At 34.8% G+C, this 21,184-nt stretch overlaps 1 long non-coding RNA gene across 1 annotated transcript in view; it reads left to right on the forward strand.

Moving 5' to 3' along the window:
* The first annotated feature begins 275 nt into the window (after nucleotides 1-275).
* Nucleotides 276-21,184, forward strand: part of LOC122199374 — a 34,777-nt gene continuing 13,868 nt past the window's right edge. The window contains exon 1 of the long non-coding RNA XR_006193492.1: nucleotides 276-382. This is a non-coding gene — a long non-coding RNA (uncharacterized LOC122199374). The remainder of the gene's footprint in view (nucleotides 383-21,184) is intronic.

A 21,184-nucleotide genomic window follows, 5' to 3' on the forward strand; every position in this document is an offset into this window, starting at 1 on the left:
AAGATGAAAGAAAACAGAAGGAAAGAGCAGACAGAGAGAAGTCCAGAGTGCAAAGCAGGCATTATTCCGATTTCCTTTTTCTTTTCAGGTTTGTGATTGGTGTCTTCACAGAGGGTTTTCAGTCACATACTGAGAACTCTAATTAAGAGACTTATCTCCATTTGTGCTGGCTTGAGGGGACACTTCAATCAAGTGAAACCTGTTGAAGTGCGAATAGGAAGAGCAGGGGAAGTCAGACTGTCATCAGAAGTAGGTTGGCTGTCGGCCAGGAGGCAACACAGGACAGACAGCTTCACTGGCAAAATGTCCTCAACCTGGTATGGAAACTTGAGGCAGAAATCAGCTTTTGCCAGCACACTGGAACTGGATCTGTTTATTAGAGGTAAGCGGACTTAACCAGAGCTCTCAGAGGCTGATATAAAAGTTCAAAGGTCAATTTATTATTTTGCAGTGAGGAGTACTACTTACTTCTGGTCTGATTAATATACTTTCTTGAGATGGACTTGCATTAGAAGTTGACATATTTTTCAAGATTTGCTTGGTAGTCGTGAAATCTGAATAAGGGGGGAGTTTTGATAAAAATAGCTTCTGATAGTCTGAGACATGTATCTCCTCAGTAGAATATACCTGTCTCTAGGACCAAAGAGACCATACATCTCTTTATACTACATGAATAACGCTGGCATTATTTTCTTCTCTGACTCTTTTTTTTTTTCTGTTTTTATCATTGATCACTCCTTTCAACTGACAGGTATCAGAGAGTATCTGCTGGTGATAGTGATATTAAGATTGCACCAGCTTCCCAAGAACTTGGAGACACACAGGGCAATCCTGTAAAAAAATTTTTTTTAAAAAAACATTAAAAATTAGGCAAATCCGACACCACGGAAATTATTAGCAATCTGCAACAAAACCACGAGTTTATGTATTTTTGTATGCTAAGTAATTCAGGAGGGCTTAAATTCCAGTTATGATGTTCTGGCAGTAGTCTCATGGAAAGCCATTCTACTAAAATTTAATTAATTTTTCCTTTTTTTCCTTTTACTTTGGTGGATTTTAAGTTCACAGAATTGGATTAATTCTACTTACATTCATCCTTATTTCATGCAAGCTCGTATCTATCTATCTATCTATCTATCTATCTATCATCTATTATCTATCTATCTATCTCTATTGTCTATAGTAAAAAAAAAAAAGGTCACATATATCTGAATATTGGAACAATGACAATAACAGGACTTAACCACTTTTGTGTTTTTTCCCCAACTCCTCCTTTTTTATTCCTCAAACATTGTTCTCTTTCTTCTGAATCCTGTGCCCATTATACCCTTGCTTTTATTTTTACATAATTTTATATAAGTTGATGATGCCTATATGTATGATGAGAAGACATGAGAGATAATTCAAACACAGCAGTAAGGAAGCACCTGAAGACTGACCAGTCCTCTAATAGAGAGAAAGTGAACGAGCAAACAACAGGGTGTTTTACCCACTTTAGCTTAGAAATGCTTCATGAATATCTTTGCTCTGATTTCAAGCTCATATCACAGTCTAATAAATTCTTAGTAGATTCCAAGTAAATTACTTAGAAATAAAAACGTTCTAAGAAATTTACAGAATGTTTTGTCTAACTGAGATGGCATGTCTCGTTATAAATCTGGCAGACACTGTGGTTATAATCGAGCATCCTTAGAAGGACAAGATACACAGTTTCATTCTTTGAACATTCATTCTGGAGATGTGATTGTTGTGTTGAAAGCTTGATATGAAATTAAAATATCGTTCAGAATATTTTGAGATAACAATTAATAATCAAAAATCATTTTCCAGACTTGAAAAGAAGTAAGAATTAACATTCAAAATCTTTAAAAACATGGGCTTTGGGCTTGTACTCAAATCCAAACTATGCTACTTCAAAGTTAGGTATGCTTTCTGATTCACATATCAAAATCTTAAATATTTTTAAAAAATTTTTAAGTTTATTTGTTTATTTTTGAGAGATAGACAGAGACAGCAAGTGGGGGACGGGCAGAGAGAGAGGGAGAGAGAGAATCCCATGCAAGCTCCGCACTGTCCCCACGGAGCCCAATGTGGGGCTTGAACTCACAAACAATGAGATCATGACCTGAGCCAAAACCAAGACTCAGACACTTAATCCACTGAGCCACCCTGGCACCCCTCAAAATCTTAATTGTAATAGCCTCCCAAGTTCTCTTGAAATTAATGACTATGCCAGAAGTACCTACCACGGTTCCTGACACGTAACAAGTGCTCAATATATGATGAGTTTTCTCTTTCTTCTTCATTGCAAGGTAAGATCTTTCTGTGATTGCTCAACATACCAGCTCACATGTTATTTCTTTAAATCAAGTTCAATTGCATGCCAATAGAAAATAATTATGGTCAAACACTCATATAATACATTCTTGAATATGGGGTGTATTGTGTTCAAGACAATGTAAACGCCATCTTTTCTAAGTACACTTGTGGTCTTTAAGACCACATCACTGAGCCGATCACTTCTGACAGACTCCAGTTACTCAGACAACTTGCTTCGGTGGAGTACCAGCTCTGCACACAGACTACACCATGCAATCTGCAAGACCAAATGTGTAACTCCTTAATAATATTACCCTGAATTTTCTCATCATCAGAACTAACCAGAAAGGCCATACACCACAGTCTGGAATCTGTTGTGACAAAATGAGTTAAAATTCCAGCATGTCATATTGATCTCTTACGCTAAACACCTAATCATTAGTATTAATCAGACTTGAAGACATAATTAAGAATGTAGATTGATTCTTAGAAGGCAATTATTAAAAAGAAAAAAAAGGAAAAATCTGCTATGAATACAAAGTATAAAATATCAACAATAAAGGTAGTTGTGGAATGACTTGACCCTTACGACTTCAACACAAGTTATGCCTATTTAATCTTTATTTAGGGACAAGTTTTCTGAGAACAATGCAATTTGTGTCACACTGTTATAGGGAGTTTTGTGTCCAGGGAAACAGCCCCAAAACCTTTAGTTTAAGAACCATTAAAAATAAATGCTGTTCTGCAATATTAAAGAATGAACAGCTAATGTAATGATTGATCCAAATGTAGCATTTCTAAAGATAAGACAGAAAAACTACGAATGAATCACCTGTATGGCTTATAGGAAATTAAGATTTCAGGATGCCTGAGTGGTTTGGTTGGTTAAGCATCGGACTGTCGATTTCAGCCTAAGTTATGATCTCCTGGTTGTGAGATTGAGCCCCACTTTGGGCTCCGCACTGGGTGTAGAGCCTGCTCAAGAGTCTCTCTCTCTCTCTCTCTCTCTCTCTCTCTCTCTCTCTCTCTCCCCCCTTCCCCCCTCCCCTGCTCACTCTCTCTTAAAAGAAACAAAGAAAGAAAGAAAGAAAGAAAGAGAAAAAAGATTTCTACTTTCTCACTAGATTCATTGATATGTAAACCTTAGGAATCCACACATGTCAAGATACACAAATGATTGCTATGCATACTTAAATTTCAGATCAGTGTCCTAGGGAATTTTTCTTGAGTAGGTGATGAAAGCAAGGAGAGAGCTTTTATGGTAGAGGCCGTAAGAAAAGGGCCCTTAGAGACGAGCACCTAGCACAGACAGTCAAATCAAGCAAAGGTGGATACTCCTGAAACTTATTCCTGGCAACTATCATTAAAAATATAAATTCTCACAAAGATAGCTGTTGCTGTATTTTATAAGAGATATATATTTTTAATAAGTGAATATTATGATAAATATCAGAATAGCAATTATGGATTCTGCTGACCAGGCTTTAAGGAAATAGTTATTTGGATATTTTACTATTTTGAGCGCTAATAACACAACCATATGGAAACCAGTTATAAATAGCTACCAATATTATAAATACACCTGCATTTATACATTAAATCACCAATCCATTTCTGGTAATATACCCTAAAAATATAACTGCACACATACATAATCATGTATACACAGATATCTTTATTGCAACATCATTTATAATATCAAAAGACTGGAAAAAAATCCATGATGAAGTAACAGGAGATTTGTTAAATAAAAAATATTGTATTTACACAATGGAAACTCTGCATCTTAAAAAAAAATCAAGGAGCTCTTGTGTACTGACATAAAAATAACCCAATACATAGTGATAAAAAAAACTTATTGCAGAAGACTGTGTATCACATACTAACAAATATGAGAAAAAGGACAGCATAATGAAAATCTATCTATTTAGATTAATTAGGTTATTTTCTAAATTACTTTAAATTCATTTTTAGAACAAGAATGTTGAGAGAACAGAACCTGTCTATATAAGGTTGGGGCAAAACCTCTGAACATATATATTTTATGTCATTTTGCTTTTTAACTTATGTTAATATATTTTATATTAAAGTAAAATATAATTTATCTCCAAGTAAATAAAAATCCTTATGATACACAACTAGACATATTCCATTATATTGTCTTTTTCTTTACTAGCATTTTATGTACAGTAAAGATTCTGTCAGTAACTAAAACAACATTTGGGCAAGCAATAAATTGATCCACATGAGTATTGATGGAATTATCACTCAATTTTCATATTGTTCTTACTTTCTTCTTCTTATTTTTTTTTGGGGGGGGGGAGGAATGGGTTTCTTGCTACCTTGAAGAAACCTTTAGATGGTGGGCCTTTGTTTCTGTCCACTCTTGTGAGTTTATATTTTATATCTTCAGTTTCCTTAGAGACATGAAAGTATTCAGACTACAGAGATTTTTTTTTTTTTAATCTGGACCAATGTTGTGAATACAAGGTTTAGCTTGAACCTGATATTTGCAGGAACAGGAATATCTGCAACAGTGCCAGTTCCCACTGGAATGAACTAGATGGAGCCGTAATTTTCCGTTTAGATTCATTCCTTGAATTTAATATAGTCAGTCAGAATCCAAATCTAAATCTATCCCAATCAGGTTTATAGACAGCAGTCTGGCAACTGAAGAATTACAATTCAAAACCCCAGTTGGCCATGCCTGTAACATCTATTCTAAATAGAATGAAGACAGGGAACTTTATTTTTGTTTCTTCTTTTCTTTTTTTTTTTTTTTTTTTTTTTTTAATTTTTTAATATATGAAATTTACTGTCAAATTGGTTTCCATACAACACCCAGTGCTCATCCCAAAAGGTGCCCTCCTCAATACCCATCCCCCACCCTCCCCTCCCTCCCACCCCCCATCAACCCTCAGTTTGTTCTCAGTTTTTAACAGTCTCTAATGCTTTGGCTCTCTCCCACTCTAACCTCTTTTTTTTTTTTTTTTTTTTTTTTTTCCTTCCCCTCCCCCATGGGTTTCTGTTATGTTTCTCAGGATCCACATAAGAGTGAAACCATATGGGATGAATGGATAAAGAAACTGTGGTTTATATACACAATGGAATACTACGTGGCAATGAGAAAAAATGAAATATGGCCTTTTGTAGCAACATGGATGGAACTGGAGAGTGTGATGCTAAGTGAAATAAGCCATACAGGGAACTTTAGAGTAAACGTGTTCAAAATATTTTCTTTATAGACATGAATGCCCAAAGTATTTTCTACATTAGGAATTTGCAAGCAATTTCAAAGGAAATATTTGTCAAATTTACTGAGGTTACATATCTTCTTCTTGAAAAGTAAAAACAAAAAAAAAAGAAACATTTTTCATTAATTTTCTATTTTGAAAAATCCCAATTTTCCTGGAGAACTTAGATTTTTAAAATATTATGTATCAATTGAAGTGAATATTTTATTTGTATGGTACCTATTTGGATTAATTCACTTTTCTGAAATTAATCAATGAGTCATGCTAGTGTACAGAATGGTTTTTAGAGGGAATTGGCTTTTGAGGAGGTTTATTTATCCCATCTGTAGCACTTACTACTATTGTGACTTTGAAAAAAAAGTAAATGAAGGAAAAAAAACAAAGGTTAGAGAGGGAGGGAGCCAAAACATAAGAGACTCTTAAAAACTGGGAATAAACTGAGGGTTGATGGAGAGTGGGAGGCAGGGGAGGGTGGGTGATGGGCATTGAGGAAGGCACCTGTTAGGAGGAGCACTGGGTGTTGTATGGAAACCAATTTGATAATAAATTTTATATTAAAAAAATAGAAATGTGTTGGGTAGAGGCTTAGGTAGGTAATACAACAAATAATTGAGATACCTTTTATAAGAAACAAAGTTTCAATAACAAGGAATTAGTACAGGGCTCATCTGTAGTAAACAGTAAAGGAAAATAAATTACTAAAAATATTTTAATGGAAAATTTTTAAATCTTTGATTAATATTTGGAGTCAAATAATTTCTCATGTTTGTATTTTTCTATAAGCTTGATATGTTACTTGTACTTAAAGAAATAATACATTATACAATTTGCATTTGGGATGAAATGGCAAAGTTTTTAAATTTATATTTATATTATTATTATATTTATATTTTATTTTAAAAGTATCTATATATTTAAACCTTAACAATACACCACCTTATATTATGAGCACTGGGTGTTGTATGGAAACTAATTTGACAATAAATTTCATATTAAAAAAAAGAAAAAAAGTAAATGAAGCTACCAGTGCTTCTGTTTCCCCATTTGTAAATTGCAAAATTTAATTCAAACATTTTTTTCATCTATTTTTAAGTTTTATGATGCTCTGCATTTCTTAAGTCCTTTATGATACCTTAAATCATGTCATCTTCATGCTATCCCTATAAGATAGGGAGAAATTATCACTGTTTTCACTTACAAGTGATACAACTGAAGCATAGAGGCATTAAATAAATTTTCCTCACCCTATCAATGACATAATTTTTACTTTAGAGGCTTGTCATTTTGAATATAAAATATTTCCTTGAGCAGATAATTCCAAGCTATTATTTACAAATGTGTATATATATGTACATATATATTCATATTGAACTTATGAATATTTTCTGCCTCTAGAAATAATATCTGTGTGCCTGGATATTAGTTAAATGGATCTTACAGCTTTAAGCCTATGGCTTTAAATTGTGGCTTGTTGTACATTTGCAACTTATTTATTTCTTTTTATTTACTTTTGTATGCATGATGACTTCTGAATAAACATATCTATAAATTATTCATTGGATATCACATTCAAAATTTGTGGTTCAGGTCAGATTCCAAGATGTTCATGCTTAAAATTCAGACATTCCCGGTGGTAAAGGGGAGTTTAAAGGAGGAATTAACATTTAGATTACAAATGCATATAAAATTCTTTTTTTAAAATCGTCATCCTTTGTAAATTTCAATCACACTATTGTACAAGATTTGTCAAATTAAAAAGATATTTTGCTCCCTCAGAGCTTACATAAGTGATATATCTGCTAAACATTCTTTGATAAAATCACAAACCAAGTTTATAAATAAGTTTTTTAAAAACCATTTTGATAAGCAAGACTTTCTGGATTAATTAATCGGATGCACCTGGAAATTTGGATTATGGACAGGAATTCAAGAACTTCTGTTCTGAAAAGTACCGGAGAAATGATAAACTAATCATATCATTCCAAATCTGACAAATTGTTCCTGGATCTGATTTAAAAGACTGGAAGAACAGATTTTATCTCCTGCAGATTTTCTTTTTGGGACAAGAATATTCCGAAGGTGCTCCCATATTGGAAGCTCTTTGCAGCTTCAGATTGCCTTCCACTGTGTTTCCTTCTCTCTCTGTGGTCATATTGTGAGAGATGGTTAAAATTCCTGTTTAATGCTTCTAGGGAGACAAATGAGCTGCTGTTTTCAGACAACCCTTTGGGAAAGTATGTGATTAAACTTCATCAGTAGAGGAAAATTCTGTAACTTCAGGGATTTCTCTTCATTATTCTTCTACCCCTAGGCCTTATTGGGAAGGTGGGGTTGGGGGTTACCCAGGGTGCTACTGAAGACTGTAACAGGAATAAAACTACTCCCTGATGCAATCTGGAGGAAAACTATTTAAAGCTACATGGAGGAATTTGGCTTCTGCCCAGGAGATAGATATTTCATAACAAAAAAGAGGTGGAGTAGGAGGTTATGGTATGGTGTAGTGACAGCAGCATTCTCCCAACGGTAGACAGAAGATGGCATGATGACCAAAATTCCAGGCTGCCAATGATGTGGGTTGTGAAGTCCTTCAAACACCAGAACCCTTGTTGATAACAAGGAGGATTGCAAACCTTTATGTTGGAGTTGCTGAGTTCACTGGTTGGAGCCAAATTATATCAAATGAATATAGGAGATTGACATCAGAGATAAAAGTAAGTCATTACTGAGTGAGAAAAATGGTTGAATCATTAGAAACAAGGCTGAGCAATCTTTGCCTTTTGCTTAAGATGAAAAGTCAGTGTATATACAGTCGTTCTTTATAAGCCCTTTGATAAGGAATTGAATTTGTTCCATGATATCAGAAGTGCTTTTGAAGGAAAATTAGGAAGAAACAAGAGAGAAAGAGTGTCTGTCTTAGTCTTTTTTGATGTTATAACAAAAATACCGTATACTGGGTGGCGTATAAACAATAAATTACATTTCCCACAGCTCTCAGGCTGGGAAGTCCAGGTTCAAGACACTAATAGATCTGGCACTAAATCACTTTCTGGCTCATAGAAGGTGTCTTCTTGTGGGGATTCCTTTAATAAGGGCATTAATCCCATTCATGAAGGCTCACCCTCTACCAAATCACTTTCCAAAGTTCCCATCTCCAAATACTACCACACTGGGGAAAAAGTTTCAACATATAAATGAGTGGGGGGAGGTAAACATTTACTCTGTAGCAATCTACTAAAAAAAATAAACCTTGAAGTTGGATTTCACTATTTTTTAAGTTTATTTATTTATTTTGAGAGAAAGAAACAGAGAGGCAGAGAGTGAGAGAATCCCAAGCAGCCTCCATACTGTCAATGCACAGAACCTGATGTGGGGCTCGAGCTCAGGAACTGTGAGATCATTACCTGAGCTGAAATCAAGAGTGTGACACTTAACCAACTGAGCCAGCCAGGTACCCCTGGACTTCATTTCTTGAGGTTAAACTTTAAGAACTAACTAAAATTAGAGAGAGTGAGTTCTTTACAGTCTCACCAGAGGGATATTTTTGCCCAAGTATCAGACATTCTGTCAATAAACAGAATAATAGTTAATATAGAGTGGTCTCCCCTTACCCAAAACTACCACTTCCAAGAATTTTAGTAGATGCCTGAAACTGTGAATAGTACTGAACCTTACATATACTAGGCTTTTTCTGTACATACCTACATATGATAAAGTTTAATTTATAAATTATGCATAGTAAGAGATGAAAAACAATAACTAATAATAAAATAGAACAATGATAACAATATACTGTAGTAAAAGTTATCAGAATGTGCTTTCACTCTATATCAAAAAATCTGACTGTGTTATACTTACCCTTCTTCTTGTCATAATGTGAGATAAGAGGCCTATGTGATGAGAGGAAGTGAGGTGAATGACACAGACACTGTGACATAGCTTTAAGCTACTACTGACTTTCTGATGATTGGTCCAAGGAGGATCATCTGCTCCTAGACCACCACTGACCTCAGGTAACAGAAAGTGATACAGCAATAAGGGAGGTGGGGGTGGGGAGGAACTACTATATATTGAATGTTTACTGTGTATCAGGCGATTTGATAAGCACTTCACCTAAATGATCTCATTTAATTCTAACAGCAAGCATGTTGCAGGTTTATCAGCTACTATTATTATTCCCAAATAAGGTGAGGAGCCTGCATTTAGAAAAAAGCTAAAGACTAATACAGCTATATCCTAGCAGATAGCAACTACGAATACCGGCTTCAAATCCCATTCAATTAATTTTTAGTAATAGGATTTGGTGTCCTATCTGCATGCTGTCTCTTCCATATACAAAAGTATTTCTACTTAAAAACGTAAATTTTTAGATACTGTGTGGCTATATCTAAAATAATTGGTACTTTAAATAGCATATTACTTATCTATTGGAAATTATTCTATTCAGCCAAAAATTATTTTTAAAGAACTAAAATTATCAGGTTTCAAGTGGAGATATTTTCTAATAAGGCAGTTTATGGGCAAACCATTACAAACTACAAAATTAAATTTAAAAAATTATGGTGCCAGGGTGCCAGGGTGGCTCAGTTGATTAAACCTTCCATTCTTGATTTGGGCTCAGGTCATGATGTCAGAGTTTATGGGTTCCAGACCCAAATGGAGTCTGATTGGGATTCTCTCTCTTCTTCTCTCTGCCCCTCCCCTGCTCATGCTCTGTCTCTCAAAATACATAACAATAAACCTTTAAAAAATTACGGTTCCAACAAAAGGGAAGACACTTTAAGTAATTCATTTTCATATGAAAATTATCAAACAGGTGATTTCATTAATCTACCTCACTTTGCAAATAAGAAATCTGAGGTAGATGAGGCTACTTGACTTGTACTGGTTAACTCAGTACTGATTAACTCAAGCTTTTAGGAAGAGTGCATAAAATGTTTTCAAACTGATTCCTGTTGTACATGGATTAAAGGACTGTTTTCAGTCTTTAGCTAAAACAAATATACAAATCATAACCTGTATCAACATATGCCTAGTCGTATTATTGTAGATATATATCAGGAATATTCTTCTAGAAGTTGTTTTTCTGGATTTAATTAATTAATTAATTAATTTGCATATTTACTTATTTAATTTTATTTTATTGTTCATGTTTCAAGTTTTGTTTTGAATACTAGTTAGTTAACATATAGTGTAATATTAGTTTCAGTAGTACAATTGAGTGATTCATCACTTACATGTATAACAACCAGTGCTCATCCCAACATGTGCCTTCCTTAATGCCTGTCACCCATTTAGCCCATCTCCCCCCATGCGTCTCCTCTTCAGCAACCCTCAGTTTTTTCTCTATAGTTAAGAGTCTGTTTTATGGTTTGCCTATATATATATATATATATATATGCCTATATATATATATATATATATATATATATATATATATACACATACCATATATATATATATATATATGGTGTATATATATATATATATATATATACCATATTTTCTTTTTGCATTCATCAGTCAATGGACATTTTGGCTCCTTCCATGTAGATTTTGGATACTAATCCTTTATCAGATACATCATTTGCAAATATCTTCTAAAAGTATCTTTTGGTTTCGTTGATTATTTCCTTTGCTATGCAGAACCTTTTCATTTTGATGAGGTCCCAATAGTTCATTTTTTCTTTTGTTTCCCTTGCTTCCAGAGATATGTCTAATAAGAAGTTGCTAAGTCTGAGGTCATAGAGATTGCTCCCGTGTTCTCTAGGAATTTGATAGTTTCCTGACTCACATTTAGGTCTTTCATCCATTTTGGATTTCTTTTTGTGTATCGTGTAGGAAAGTGGTCCAGTTTCATTCTTTCGCATGTTGCTGTCCAATTTTCCCAACACTATTTGTTGAAGAGACTCTTTTTTCTATTGGATATTCATTCCTGCTTTGTCGAAGACTAGTTGGCCATATAGTTGTGGTCCATTTCTGGGTTTTCTGTACTGTTCCATTGATCTATGTGTCTGTTTTTGTGCCAGTACCATACTGTCATGATGATTACAGCTTTGTAATATAGCTTGAAGTCCAGGATTGTGATGCCTCCAGCTTTGCTTTTCTTTTTCAAGATTGTTTTGGCTTCTCGGGGTCTTTTGTGGTTCCATACAAAAGCTCTGTGAAAAGTGCTGGTAGTATTCCAATAGGGATTGCATTAAATTTGTAGATTTCTTTGGGTAGTATTGACATTTTAACAATATTTGTTCTTCTAATCCATGACCATGGGATATTTTTCCACTTCTTTGTGTCATCTTCAATTTTTTTCATAACTGTGCTATAGTTTTCAGAGTACAGATCTTTTACCCTTTGGCTGGGTTTATTCCTAGGTATCTTATGGGTTTTTGATGAAATGTAAATGGTATCAATTTCTTGATGTCTCTTTCTGATGCTTTATTATTGGTGTATAGAAATGCAACATATTTCTGTATATTGACTTTGTATCCTGTGACTTTACTAATTCGTGTATCAGTTCTAGCAATTTTTTGGTGGAGTCTTTCAGGTTTTCTACATAGAGCATCATGTTGCTGCAAATAGTGAAAGTTTGACTTCTCCCTAGCTGATTTTGATGGCTTTTATTTCTTTTCGTTGTCTGAGTGCTGAGGCTAGGACCTCAGTACAATATTAAATAACAATGATAAGAGTGGACATCTTTGTCTTTTCCCTGACTCAAGGAAAAGCTCTCAGTTTTTCCCTATTGAGTGGGTCTTTCGTATATGGCTTTTATGTAGTTAAGGTATGTTCCCTCTAGCCCTGGGTTGTTGAGGGTTGTTATCAGGAATGAATGTTATATTTTGTCCAATGCTTTTTCTGCATCTGCTGAGAGGTTCATATGGTTCTTGTTCTTTTGTTTATTTTTTTTATTTTTTTCAAAACATTTATTTATTTATTTTTAGAGATGAGGGGATGGGGGGGGGGCAGAGAGAGAGGGAAAGAGAGATTTCCAAGCAGGCTCTGTGTGTCTATAGTACTCCTGACAGGAGGCTCAATGTCATAAACTGTGAATCTACAACCTGAGCCAAAATAAAGAGTCGCATGCTTAACCCACTGACCCACCAAGGCACCCCCTATTCTTTCTTTTACTAATGTGGTGTATCACATTGATTGTTTTGCAAATATTGAATCACCCTTTTAACTTTCTGGGTGAAAGTATAAATACCTATGTCCTTTTGCAAGATGTTGACAAATCTCTGGACAAAGTGCTTCTGTTATTTTTCATTCACAGTAGGAATGTATGAATTTACCTAATTGACCACAAGTTTCCAACAGAAAATGTTATCAAATTATTGTATTTTTTCATCTGATAGATGATTAATAGTATAATATTTTCATACAAACATACCTTATTTAGAACCGGATTCATCATTTTATTTTTTTTTATTTTTTTATTTTTATTTTTTTCGGATTCATCATTTTATATCTTACAAACATTTACATTTCTTTTGTTTTTTAATTTTTTTTATGTATTTATTTTTGAGAGAGACAGAGACAGAATGCGAGTGGGTTAGGGGCAGAGAGAGAGGGAGACACAGAATCTGAAGCAGGCTTCAGGCTATGAGCTGTCAGTACAGAGCCCGACGTGGGGCTAGAACTCACAAGCTGTGAGATCATGACCTGAGCCGAAGTCAGATGCTCAACAGACTGAGCCACCCAGGCGCCCCGAAACATTTACATTTCTATGAGTGTGTGTGTGTGTATGTGTGTGTCCTTTGTCCATATCTTCAGACTATTGTTCTATTGGATTGTTGGTCTTCTTCTTCCCTTTTTTAGAAATTCTTCGTAAGTTGTTTGTCCATTACACAATTTGCAAATATTCACCGGATTTTTCTCACATTTTTTGTTTTAATATACTAATATTTATTAATCTTTTAAGTTGTAAGATAATTTTTCACTCATAAATAATTTCCCAAATATTATTAAAAGTTAGATCTTTCATCAAGTATTTCAAGACTCACATTCATCATATGCTACTTTTCCATATACTGCAAAGTAGATCTTAACTCCATTTTCCAGATTTTTCTAAAGGATGTTAGAATGGATGATATACGTTCTCAGTGAGGGTAAATATCAAAGTACCAATATGAAGTAGCATTCCTATTACTGTAATATCTGTATACTTTATAAAATTATAAAAAGACTTCCATAGTTCTTATATATACATCTGAGAATTTCTAAGTACTTTGCATGTATTGGCTCATTTAATACTATGTGAAATCTGTGAGGCAGATACTATTTTTTTCCTCATTTTGCAAATTAGAAAACGGAGCCATACAGAACCACAGATTGAGTGCAGGCAATCTGGGTTTCTAACCCACTACAACTTGCTTCTTTTATCCTGCTCAGGCTGTGACCATGCCACCTGCTTACATTTCTTCAAGTTTTGAAGTATTTATCATTTAAAAGTAAATATGACATGTAAAACATTAGATATCACTGCCACCTAATTTGAGAAACACCAAGCACTAATATGAAATTCATTCAATGTAAATTTGTATCATTTTATCACTTCGTGTCTTCCACAAACTGTGCTACCTGGAAAACTTAAAATAATTGTTTGTCATTAACTGTAGCATACTGTTGTCAGAAATAACCAAAGTAGCCTCTTCATAAATGTCTTCTACTTGAGTAATCACTAAATCATATTTGTCATATTGAGAGGCCATGAGCACAGTGGTTAAAATCTCCAGCTTGAAATTAGTCAGCCTGGATCAGATCCTCACTTAGCTATTCTGTTAGTTTTGTAGTCCCAGACTTATATTTGTTGCTTTAAAGTGAAGTTTCCTTCTGACTTAAATGGGCTGAAAATATATACTTTACTCATTAAATTTTTCTAAATGTTTCACACATAAGTGCCATATACATTTTACCTATTATTATATCAAAAGGAGTTATAGTTAATTGCTATGCAAAGAGGAAAGATGAAAACAATAACTGCATTTTGTAAACAAAGATAAAACAACCAGTAGATATGATTCACTATCTTTAATGAGCTGAAATGAAAAGCAAACTAAATCCTTTACATGTAATTAGACATGGGAAGTAAAGCATGCTACTCTACTAATTTGGTTTGGAGACAATATCGAGCTATGATATCTTTTTAGCATCAGTGAAACTGACACTGATGCAAACTAAGTAATTAATAGAAAAAACACAGTAAGCTCAAGGAGGCAGTGGATGGGGAGAAATTGTCTCATTATTCTTACCAGCCAGTCAATCTGGCAATCACTAGACAGGTAGATGCATGCAAAGGGAAACAAAATTTTTCATAAATAAAATCTAAATCAGTAACAGCAGAAAGTAGTATGAAAGAAAAATTGAGGAATACATAAGGGATCCATTTTTACTCGTCATTAATCACAATGAAAAATAATATCATAAGTACGAAGTGTCCAGAGTTATGTTCCTTAGTCATCCTTGGACTTCTTACCATAACTTTATAAAAAGAAAAAAAAAAATGATGGTTGACTTTGCACAATTCAAATTAGGCACTTTATTACAACATTTTAGGATGTTCTGGGAACCTTATTCTGACCTTAAATGTCTTTAGAATTAGATTTATTACCCTGAATTCCAAATATCTGGCATTATTTTGTGTTGGGAAGCTCAATGTGAGAGTCTAAATGGTAACCGTGGAGGGATATTATGCAACAGCAAACTTTTTGATGGTTAATAATCATGAATCTATTGTCTGCTTCCTATCCCCAATCCTCAGATGAAACACTCGCATTTAGAATATTTGGCTTTTAGCAAAGCAAGAGAATTCATAGCCATTCAATATTTGCAACCTGCATAGGATCTCTGGCATTATCCCTATAGCAACACATTAACATTTCTGCAGCTAAAAATGATCACACTAAGTGAGATGTATAAAGAATATAAATAGCCTGACACCAATTCCTCTCAGGTTTGCCACTAAATGACTTTTTTTATGGTTTCCAAAATTTTTTGGATTTTAGAATTCTGAAAGAGGTAATATCTAAAAGTCATTTACTTACATTAGGTAGCTAGTTATATAAAAGTTAAAGTGAAGGTATTAGTGGGCAAGAGACTGAATACCAAGCACTACATGCTATTTGGAGAACAAGCTCGGAAAGTGGTTTTAGAAACATCAGAGCCTGTGGGCATCATGAACATTTTCTTTTATTCTTTGCAAGATTGATGCACAAGGAAACATTTGGCAAATGTAAGTATATACACAGATCTTATGAAACATAGAGAATTCCAAGTAGTAAACCAACACAAAAGTAGTTAGACAAGAATATTATAATCATCAAACTTGCTAAGAGACTGTATCTTGCTTATTACAATCACAAAAAAGAGTGGTAATTCTGTGATGTGCTTAGAAGTGCTAACTATTGCTACAGTGGTAATCATATTACAGTATATGTATACATCAAATGAACATGCTGCACAACTTAAATTTACATGTTTTATGCCAAATATATTTCAATAATAGTATTAGTAATAATAATAATAATAAAGGAATTACATGGACAACCACAAATGGGCCTGGGTTAGAGAATTTAGACCCATATCTAAAATTACAACAAAAATTACCTTATGGAACATGTCATTATCAGTTTAAATGGCCAAATAAAAGTATAACAGAATATTCAAACTTTGTGATATGAATAATGAATAATTTTATGTATTTTTGGTAGATAAAACACACAAGAACCTTACATACACCAACATGTAAACCACTACTTTTTGCTACCGTTGTTTGTTTTTTTCTAAGTTTATTTATTTTGATAGAAAGAGAGAGAAAGAGAGAGAATCGCAAGCAAGCTCTGCACTGTCATCTCAGAGCCCAACACGGGTCTAGAACTCACAAACTGCACAGTGATATCTGGCCTGAGATGAAATCAGGAGTTGGAGGCTCATCTGGCTGAGTCACCCAGGCATCCCCTTGTTACTGGTTTACTAAGTTTCACTGAGTAACTCCAAGCAAGCAGCAATACATTCAATTAACCTTATGTTGCTTAACTAAAATAGGCATGAGATCTGTCCCTTTGTATCTTACATCTAATGAGTTAATGTGACCTTAAAAAAATATTTATTGCTTAGCAATGTCTTTTTGCCTGCTTTCTGGCTGAGACAATAATATAAGGCAATATTGAGAAAATAATATTTTTCTATTTTCTAGCCTATTATTTGATTAATTATTTTAGTGAAAGTTCTATTTTAATGAGTTTCATTTGGTTACTCTTGAAATCTTTAAGTTGGTTTTTATGTTCATCTGAAAAAGCATGCAAGTGTACCACAAAATTTTGAAGATAAATTGATGGCACCTAATGGGATAGAAGTTACCTGACAATATATTAAAATGAGCTATAAAAGAAAATAATATATTTTAGTGTCAAACTAACAAAAATGATAGACAAATAGGACATTGACACAAAATAATCTAAAATTAACTTGTCATAAAAGGAAGGCTTAAGGATGCCTGGGTGGCTCAGTCGGTTAAGCATCCAACTCTTGATTTTGGCTCAGTCGTGACTTCATGGTTCAGTTGGAGCTCCATGTCAGGCTCTATGCTGACAATGCAGGCTACTTGAGATTCTCTCTCTTTCTCTCTCTCTCTCTCTCTCTCTCTCTCCTTCTGCCCCTCTTCCCTGCTTGCGTGCTCTCTCTCTCAAAATAAATAAATAAACTTCATAAACTTCATAAATAAATAAATAAATAGAGAGGCTTACTAGAAGAAAAAAGATTTAAAAACATTGACAAAACAATAGATTACTATTGTGGTTAGACAATTAGAAAATTTGTTGTTGAAAGCTATATTACCTTATTTCATTAAAAATAGCCAACTGATTTAGGTACTAAATAAAAAGAACAAATAAATATAGAAAATATCATATATGCTCATGTAAGAAAGGAATTATGAATAAGAATTAGGAATGGTTCTTGGGGTGCCTGGGTGACTCAGTTGGTTGATTCCAACTCTTGATTTTGGTTCAAGTCATGATCCGAGGTTCATGAGATTGAGCCCTGCATTGGGATCCATGATGGGCAGCATGGATTTTGCTTAAGGTTCTCTCTCTCTCTTCTTCTCTCTCTTTCCCTCTCTGCCCTTCACCCCAACTTGTGCACTCTCTCTCTCTTTCTCCTCTCAAAAAAATAAAAAGTAAAGATAAATAAAATAATTTAAAAAATGATTCTTAATTTTTGTTTTACAGGTTATTAAATATATACAAAAGATTGATTTTCCAAAATATCTCCAAATCCTAAAATTTCATGATTTTGTTTAGTATATTAAATGAAAATATGTACATTTCAGTATTGATTTTTTTACAATGAACATTAGAATGGGGACCTTTTCTGGTTTAGCAAATTGACATTGTTTAGTCCAATACCCACATTTAAGTTGCATAGATGATATGGAGATCTTCATATGTACAGGTATTGATCTCCTTTGTTGGTGGGAGATGCCCAGACAGCAATATTTGTTTTAATTAATCAGGGATACTCCTATGACTACTGGTCAAAGTGGTTTCCAGGAGCTGAAATTGTTGAGCAGGTCTTTGGGTCTTATCAGGGCTGAGTGACCAGCCTGCATGCACCCACAGTGTCTGTGACCCTATGTGGGGCCTGGTCAGCTTGCTTCTTAGTCGGACCAGTTTGAAGATGGCATTAATATAGAGGATGGCAAGTATTCTGGGGGGTAATTTGGCTGGTTATGGATCTAACCCTACCACTGATGGCATATTGCAGGGAAATTAAAGTTTCCCTGAGGAAGTACAGTGAGGGTATGTTGCAGGCTATTCCATGTGAATTAAAATTGGTCCTGATCTTCATCCTGCAAAGGGATTGAGGAGAAGGTATTAACCACATCAACAGCAGTGTACCAGACTTCCATGTTGGCTGCCATCACCTTGGTGACAGCAAAAATGTTGGACACAGAAAAGGCCAAGGTAGCCCACTCTTTAATCTGAGGTAGCCTCCCCAGGCTACCTCAAGCTGTTAGACTCCAGGCTCCCAAGGACCATCTTACAGGCAAGCTTGGACTATTAAGCTGTGACAGCATAGCAGGTACCATGCCTACCTGCAACAGGTCCTGTATCTTGCTGAGTCATGTCCTTTTTTCTGTCTGACATGCAGTTTTGCATTTATTAAAATAACTAGTCAGGGCTTGAGTAACTTAGGTAGTGGAACAGAGTGGATGCACCCACTTGTTATGGCACAAATTCTTGGTTTTGAGAAAGCATATTCCTTGAGGTAGTGGTAATGTTCCATATTACAAGCAGCCAAAATTTCAGCTACAGTGCTCTCAGCGGTGAGACCCATGATTACTGGCAACTGAAATGACTCACAGAGCCCATCCTAAATACATGCAAACCTGTCTGACACGACTCACCAGGCTCCTCCCCCAAATGTCCAATGCCATCAGTTTACCCCTACTCCTGCAAGGGACTGGGGTTATTGTCACTTGGGCACCAGTATCCAAGAGTCTCAGGAAAGTTTGAATTGTCTTCTTGTTTTCTTTCACCTTGACAGGGTTATGGGGCCATTGGTCCCAGTGGGGACCTGAATATATTGACCTATTCTTTCCTTTTCTTTTTTGGTTTTAATGCCAGTGTAGTTAACATATGTTAAGTTCAGGTGTACAATAAAGTGATTCAACAATTCCATATATTACTCAGTGCTCCTGAAGATAGGTGTACTCTTAATCCCCTTCACCTATTCACTCCTTCCCCCCATTCCCCTCTCCTCTGGTAACTATCTCTTTGTTCTCTATATTTAAGAGTCTGTTTTTTAGTTTGTTTCTTTTTCCCCTTTGGTCTTTTAAATTCCACATGACTAAAATCATATGGTATTTGTTTTCTCTGAATGACTTATTTCGCTTAGCATTATACTCTTTAGATCCATCTATGTTGTTGCAAACGGTAGGATTTCATTCTTTTTTACAGCCAAATAATATTCCATTGTGTATATGTGTGTGTTATATCTATCTATCTATCTATCTATCTATCTATCCATCCCACATCTTCCTTACTCATTCATCTATCAATGGACACTTGGGATGCTTTTATTTATTATTTTTTAAATGTTCCTTTGTTTTGGAGAGAAAGTAGGAGAGGGGCAGAGAAAGAGGGAGAGAGTGAGCATCCCAAGCAGACTCCATGCTGTCAGTGCAGAGCCTGACATGGGGCTTGAACCCATGAACCATGAGATCATAACCTGATCCAAAATTAAAAGTTGGATGCTTAACTGAATAAGCTACCCAGGTGCCCTGCGTGGACTGATTTTATGATTTTGCTATTATAAATTATGTTGCAATAAACATAGAGGTGCATATATCCTTTTGAATTATTGTTACTGAATTCTTTAGATAAATACCCAGTAGTGCAATTACAGGATGATATTGTAGTTCTATTTTCAATTTTTGAAGAATCTCCATACTGTCTTCCACAGTGGCTGCACAAGTTTTCATTCCCATTAACAGTGAACAAGGGCTCCTTTTTCTCCACTTCCTCACCAACACTTTTTTGTGTATTTTTGATTTTAGGCATTCTGACAGGTGTGAGGTGATGTCTCATTGTGGTTTCAATTCATAGCAATCTTGAAAAAGAGAACCAAAACTGGAGGTATCATAATTCCAGATTCTAAGTCATATTACAAAGCTGTAGTCATCAAAACAAAATGGCACTGGCATAAAACTAGACACATGGAATAGAATAGAGAGCCCAGAAATAAACCCATGATTGCATGGTCAATTAATCTTCAACAAAGGAGGCAAGAATATACAGTGGGAAAAAGGCTCTTTAACAACACAAAAGAAAACTGGAGAACAATATGCAAAAGTATGAGACTGGACTACTTTCTTACACAATATATATAAAAAACTCAAATGGATTAAGGACCTAAATGTGAGGCCTGAAACCATAAAAATCCTAGAGGAGAACATAGGCAGTAATTTTTCTGATAATTTGATCCATTCTTAATTGTTCTTTCTGAAGGGTGTGAGTTTGGAGTCCATGTGAAGAGGATCCTCCTCCTTTTCTGACTCATTGGTCTCACAGTTGGAAACGTCATCATTGTGTTAGCAATAATAGTCAGGGTGATCATTTTCCTGTTTCCCCAGTGCTCACTAATACCTGCTATTACCCAACATTCTAAATTCTGCCAAAATGGTGTCTCATTGACATTTTGCTAATTATAGTGACTTTGGAGTCTTCTTACTCTTGTTAGGAATCTAGACATTTGCTTAGTCTATTGACTATTCTTAACTTTTATTCATTTTCTTATTTTTCCATTTTTTTAAATTTTATTTTATTTTTTTTTAATTATTTTTTTTAACGTTTATTTATTTTTGAGACAGAGAGAGACAGAGCATGAACGGGGGAGGGTCAGTGAGAGGGAGACACAGAATCTGAAACAGGCTCCAGGCTCTGAGCTGTCAGCACAGAGCCCTACGAGGGGCTCGAACTCACGGACCGCGAGATTATGACCTGAGCTGAAGTCGGCCACTTAACTGACTGAGCCACCCAGACGCCCCTATTTTTCCATTTTAAAATTTGTTTACACTCAAGGATTTCTTTTCAGTTTTAGACATCACAAATATGTTCTTC

This window comes from Panthera leo, chromosome A1, assembly GCF_018350215.1.
Source record: "Panthera leo isolate Ple1 chromosome A1, P.leo_Ple1_pat1.1, whole genome shotgun sequence".
NCBI lineage: Eukaryota > Metazoa > Chordata > Mammalia > Carnivora > Felidae > Panthera > Panthera leo.